The sequence below is a fragment of the Hyperolius riggenbachi genome, chromosome 12 (genome assembly GCF_040937935.1).
Source record: "Hyperolius riggenbachi isolate aHypRig1 chromosome 12, aHypRig1.pri, whole genome shotgun sequence".
Lineage (NCBI taxonomy): Eukaryota > Metazoa > Chordata > Amphibia > Anura > Hyperoliidae > Hyperolius > Hyperolius riggenbachi.
In genome coordinates this window covers 63824416-63830415 of record NC_090657.1, presented here as the reverse complement: position 1 = coordinate 63830415, position 6000 = coordinate 63824416, and the positions used below count along the sequence as shown (strand labels likewise).

The window sequence follows — 6000 nt, the reverse complement described above, 5'->3', positions numbered from 1 at the left end:
CCATAGAGTTGCATTGGCTCTAATGGTCCAATAATGAGTGAGTTTACTATCTATGGGAATTCGGGGGATGGGGTAGTAAACAACATGTATACCAAGAGGTGATGTGTTTTTAGGTTTGCTAGTGAGGAGCACAACTTGGCCAGAGGCTGATGTGGGAGTGGCGTAAGTTGTAGTGTGTATACCTTGCATTGGATTTAATGGTTCAATAATGCATTTAGATTGATTTTCAATAGATTTCAGGAAATCTGTTCCTATTGTGTGGCACATCAGATAGATTCCTGTCAGATTGGACTTGACAGGCATCTGCCATAAATCTATCTGATGGTCAAATCTGCTGCAAATCTATAAGTGTATGGCAACCTTTACACTCAGCTCATACTCAGTGCTTAAAACTGACTGAGGCTGGGTGCACACATAACACAGCGTGAAAGGTTGCGTTTTCTGTCATGTGTGGGGTTTTTTGTGTGTGTTTTTAGTACGTTTGCGGTTTTTCCTTGCAGATGCGTTTTTCAAGCGTTTGTGTGCATTTTTATGCATTTGTGTTTGGTATATACAAAACCCATATGTGTTTTGTATGCGCTTTTCAATTGCGTTTTATGCTAATCCCTAGGAAGACAACAGGAAGCGGAAATACATAAGAAAACAATTTTTTAAAATAAAAACGCATATAAAAGCGCATGTAAAATGCAAACATAAAACATAAAAAATGCATACCATTGCGTTCCCATTGACTTTCATTATGTGTGTTTTTTAATATTATGCAACAAAACCTGAATTTTAAAAACGCATGTTTGAAAACGCATATGCGTTTTTATATGCATTTTTCCTGCGGCCCATTGACTTCCGTTCTGCAACGTTAGCGTTTCTGCTAAGTGTGCACCTAGCCTGTATGTTCTCTATTCCATATACTTATTCTTCCTACATGCATCCTCTATGTATAACCAGCTGAGTACTGTGAGGTCATCAGGTAATCCTAGCATTCTCTATACCCAGCCGAGTTTATTGTGAGGTCATCAGGTAATCCCAGCATCCTCTATACCCAGCCGAGTATTGTGAGGTCATCAGGTAATCCCAGCATCCTCTATACCCAGCTGAGTATTGTGAGGTCATCAGGTAATCCCAGCATCCTCTATACCCACCTGAGTATTGTGAGGCCATCACGTAATCCCAGCATCCTCTATACCCAGCTGAGTATTGTGAGGTCATCAGGTAATCCTAGCATCCTCTATACCCAGCTGAGTATTGTGAGGTCATCAGGTAATCCAAGCATCCTCTATCTGTACCCAGCTGAGTATTGTGAGGTCATCAGGTGGGAAAAAACAGCTATAACTGATCAGTCAAGTTTTCATCTGGAAAGACAATTTACAGCATGTCAGGACTGTTTGCATGTAAATGATAATGTATTCTGTACTAGGGATTTGATTATATTTTCTTTTCATAATTCACGCTGATGTAATGCTTCCTGAGTGAGGTTTGTTGACTTTTTTGTATATATGGACTTTGCTTACCTTTTCAATAAAACGTTTAAACAAAAAATACACACACACATATATACATATATATATATATAGCCATCATTTCTTATGTCATTTGGTATATCTGCTTACATCGCTTTTTCTCTGGCTGCTATATATATATATAACGCTTTCATTAATATATTTGCTGTATTAAAATCCTTATGTGACTCTATGATTGATGTTTAAATAATAAAAAGAATAATTACTAAAACATTCCTTCCTTCCGTTGCAGCATTGGAGCTGCGATCAGCGGCAGAGGTGCCCCTCGGCTCGGCGGTCTCTAGGCGAATGCCTCGCTCCCGCAGCGGAGCTTTATACAGCCACAGAGCGGACCACGTTGAGAACACACACAGCCACCGCGTGCCGCTGCGCCACATTTGTGTTTCTTCTCCCGCCTCTTCGCGCGGTTTTCAGGCGATCGGTGACCCCCAAACCCGGGACCACCCGCATGTCTCCATCTCCGGACTCCGCCCCGAAGACCCGAACAGGAATCCCGGAGGAATGCCGCCGCTTTCATGTGGAAATCATACGATCCATGGGCGCCCCCTGGCGGTCACAGCGCCAGCGGTGTGAAGACGGCTGTTCGGGGGCAGATTGCGGGGGTGAGAGGGGGCAGAGAGGAGAGATCGCTGCTGGGGGTGGAGGAGGGCTCTCTGATAGACAGGTGTAATGCTATTTGGGGCCTCCAGGGGGCGGTGATGGGGAGTTATGAGCAGTTTAGTGTGATTGGAGAAGCACAAAGCCTGTCACGTGACCCCGGAGCTGTCGGCACTGGAAGCACAGATGCGGCTCCGTCACGTGCAGAGGGGAGGGGCTCTGGCACATCCCCCCCGACCCCCACATGCCTTTTTTTACATACAACAAAGGTGGCTGCAAGAAGCCACGCCCCCCGCCGCGAGAAGCTCCGCCCCCCTATCCAGGACACTTTGGAGAGGCAGGCAGCCCTGACAGGAATTTGGGATCAGGTGAGAATGTGCATCCCCCATTGCAGCACCCTCACTGAGCTCCACCCCCTTCCAACTTCTCCTTTATCCACACACCGACACTGACCCCTCCCCCCACCTGCACCCACAGTACTTTCTCCCTCAAGAACCCCCCCCCCCCCCCCCACACACACACACACACACAAACACACTGACCCCTCCTTCCACCAATCAACACACACTGATCCCTCACACCCCCCCCCCACCCCACCCCCAAAACCCACAGTAACTTCTTCCTCATCCAACACACACACCCCCTACACCCACACTGGCCTCTCCCTCCACCAATCACCTACACTGACCCATCACCCCCCCTAGAACCCACAGTAACTTCATACCCCCCCCCCCCCCCCCTCCCCCACACACACACACACACACACACACACACACACACACACACACACACACACACACACACACACACACACACACACACACACACACACACACACACACACACACACACACACACACACACACACACTGACCTCACCCTCCACCCACACTAACCTCTCCATCATCCACACTGACCTCTCCCACCCCCCACAATCCACTCTAACTTCTCCCTTCCCTGACAATCATACTGACCTCTCCCTTCCCCGACAATCACAATGACCTCTACCTTCCCCCACCCCCTACACTAACCTGTCCCAACCCCCGGAACCCACACTAACCTCTCCCTTTCCCGACAACCACACTGACCTCTCCCTTCCTCGACAATCACACTGACCTCTCCCTTCCCCCACCCCCTACACTAACCTCTCCCACCCCCCAGAACCCACACTAACTACTCCCTTCCCCAACAACCACACTGACCTGTCCCTCCCCCGACACCCACACTGACCCCCGCCCAGCACCCATCCTGACCTCTTCCTCCTCCCAGCACCTACACTGAGTTCTCCCTCCTCCAGCACAAGTGGCATAGGAATCTCCATAGGAGCCATAGTAGCTGCTATGGCGGCCTTAGCCAAGGGTCCTATTCTCTTTACCGGCGATAGGGGGGTCTGCTGCGAGCCTCATGGAGACCCATGGCGGTCTACCTGAAGTGTACAGCTAGCAAAGGGGGGACATTTCACCCTGGGCCGGCTGCACTAATGCAATAGAAAATACAGCTGTAACACCGCGACCACTCGATTAGCTCCGCCCCCTCCTCTGTACCTTTCCACCTGGCTGTCATGCCTCTTTGTTGCTTTCTGTGTTGGGTGCCAGGGATGTGATGCTCCTGTCATGCTCCTGCTATTTGCTGCTGTTTTGCTGTGCTCCGCCCCTCCGTCCTGGAACTTTCAATCTGGAAACCGTGGCGCAAGTGCCACATGTAACATTGCTGCATTTTCCCTATGGGCTAAAGTGCTGTATTTTCCCTATGGTCTAAAGTGCTATATTTTCCCTATGGGCTAAAGTGCTGCATTTTCCATATGGTCTAATGTGCTGCATTTTATATATTGGCTAACATGCTGCATTTTATATATGGGCCAATATGCTGCATTTTATATATATACTAACATGCTGCATTTTATATATGGGTCAATATGCTGCATTTTATATATGGACTAACATGCTGCATTTTATATATGGGTCAATATGCTGCATTTTGTTTATTGGCTAACGTGCTGCATTTTGTATACGGGCTAACGTGCTGCATTTTGTATACGGGCTAACGTGCTGCATTTTGTATACGGGCTAACGTGCTGCATTTTGTATACGGGCTAACGTGCTGCATTTTGTATACGGGCTAACGTGCTGCGTGTTGTATACGGGCTAACGTGCTGCGTGTTGTATATGGGCTAACGTGCTGCGTTTTGTATACGGGCTAACGTGCTGCGTTCATTATACGGGCTAACGTGCTGCGTTTTGTATACGGGCTAACGTGCTGTGTTTTGTATACGGGCTAACGTGCTGCATTTTGTATACGGGCTAACGTGCTGCATTTTGTATACGGGCTAATGTGCTGCATTTTGTATACGGGCTAACGTGCTGCATTTTGTATACGGGCTAACGTGCTGCATTTTGTATACGGGCTAACGTGCTGCGTGTTGTATACGGGCTAACGTGCTGCGTGTTGTATATGGGCTAACGTGCTGCGTTTTGTATACGGGCTAACGTGCTGCGTTCATTATACGGGCTAACGTGCTGCGTTTTGTATACGGGCTAACGTGCTGTGTTTTGTATACGGGCTAACGTGCTGCGTTTTGTATACGGTCTAACGTGCTGCGTTTTGTCTACGGGCTAACGTGCTGCGTTTTGTCTACGGGCTAACGTGCTGCGTTTTGTATACGGGCTACCGTGCTGCATTTTCCCTATGGGCTAAAGTGCTGTATTTTCCCTATGGTCTAAAGTGCTGTATTTTCCCTATGGGCTAAAGTGCTGCATTTTCCATATGGTCTAATGTGCTGCATTTTATATATTGGCTAACATGCTGCATTTTATATATGGGCCAATATGCTGCATTTTATATATATACTAACATGCTGCATTTTATATATGGGTCAATATGCTGCATTTTATATATGGACTAACATGCTGCATTTTATATATGGGTCAATATGCTGCATTTTGTTTATTGGCTAACGTGCTGCATTTTGTATACGGGCTAACGTGTTGCGTTTTATATATGGGCTAACGTGCTGCATTTTGTATACGGGCTAATGTGCTGCATTTTGTATACGGGCTAACGTGCTGCGTGTTGTATATGGGCTAACGTGCTGCGTTTTGTATACGGGCTAACGTGCTGCGTTCGTTATACGGGCTAACGTGCTGCGTTTTGTATACGGGCTAACGTGCTGCGTTTTGTATACGGTCTAACGTGCTGCGTTTTGTATACGGTCTAACGTGCTGCGTTTTGTATACGGGCTAGCGTGCTGCGTTTTGTCTACGGGCTAACGTGCTGCGTTTTGTCTACGGGCTAACGTGCTGCGTTTTGTCTACGGGCTAACGTGCTGCGTTTTGTATACGGGCTACCGTGCTGCGTTTTGTATACGGGCTAACGTGCTGCGTGTTGTATACGGGCTAACGTGCTGCGTTTTGTATACGGGCTAACGTACTGCATTTTGTATTTGGGCTAACGTACTGAATTTTGTATACGGACTAACGTGCTGCATTTTGTATTCGGGCTAACATGCTGCGTTTTGTATTCGGGCTAACGTGCTGCGTTTTGTATTCGGGTTAACGTGCTGCGTTTTATATATGGGCTAACGTGCTGCGTTTTGTATATGGGCTAACGTGCTGCGTTTTGTATACAGGCTAACGTGCTGCGTTTTGTATACGGTCTAACGTGCTGCGTTTTGTAATCGGGCTAACGTGCTGCATTTTGTATTCGGGCTAACGTGCTGCATTTTGTATTCGGGTTAACGTGCTGCGTTTTGTATATGGGCTAACATGCTGCGTTTTGTATACGGGCTAACGTGCTGCGTTTTGTATACGGGCTAACGGGCTGCATTTTGTATACGGGCTAATGTGCTGATTTTTGTATACGGGCTAATGTGCTGCGTTTTGTATACGGT

General features: G+C 47.5%; 1 long non-coding RNA gene across 1 annotated transcript in view; it reads left to right on the top strand.

Annotated features, from left to right (window-relative positions):
• The first annotated feature begins 2295 nt into the window (after positions 1 to 2295).
• LOC137541617 (uncharacterized) overlaps positions 2296 to 6000 on the top strand; it is a 72496-nt gene continuing 68791 nt past the window's right edge. The window contains exon 1 of the long non-coding RNA XR_011025233.1: positions 2296 to 2482. This is a non-coding gene — a long non-coding RNA (uncharacterized lncRNA). The remainder of the gene's footprint in view (positions 2483 to 6000) is intronic.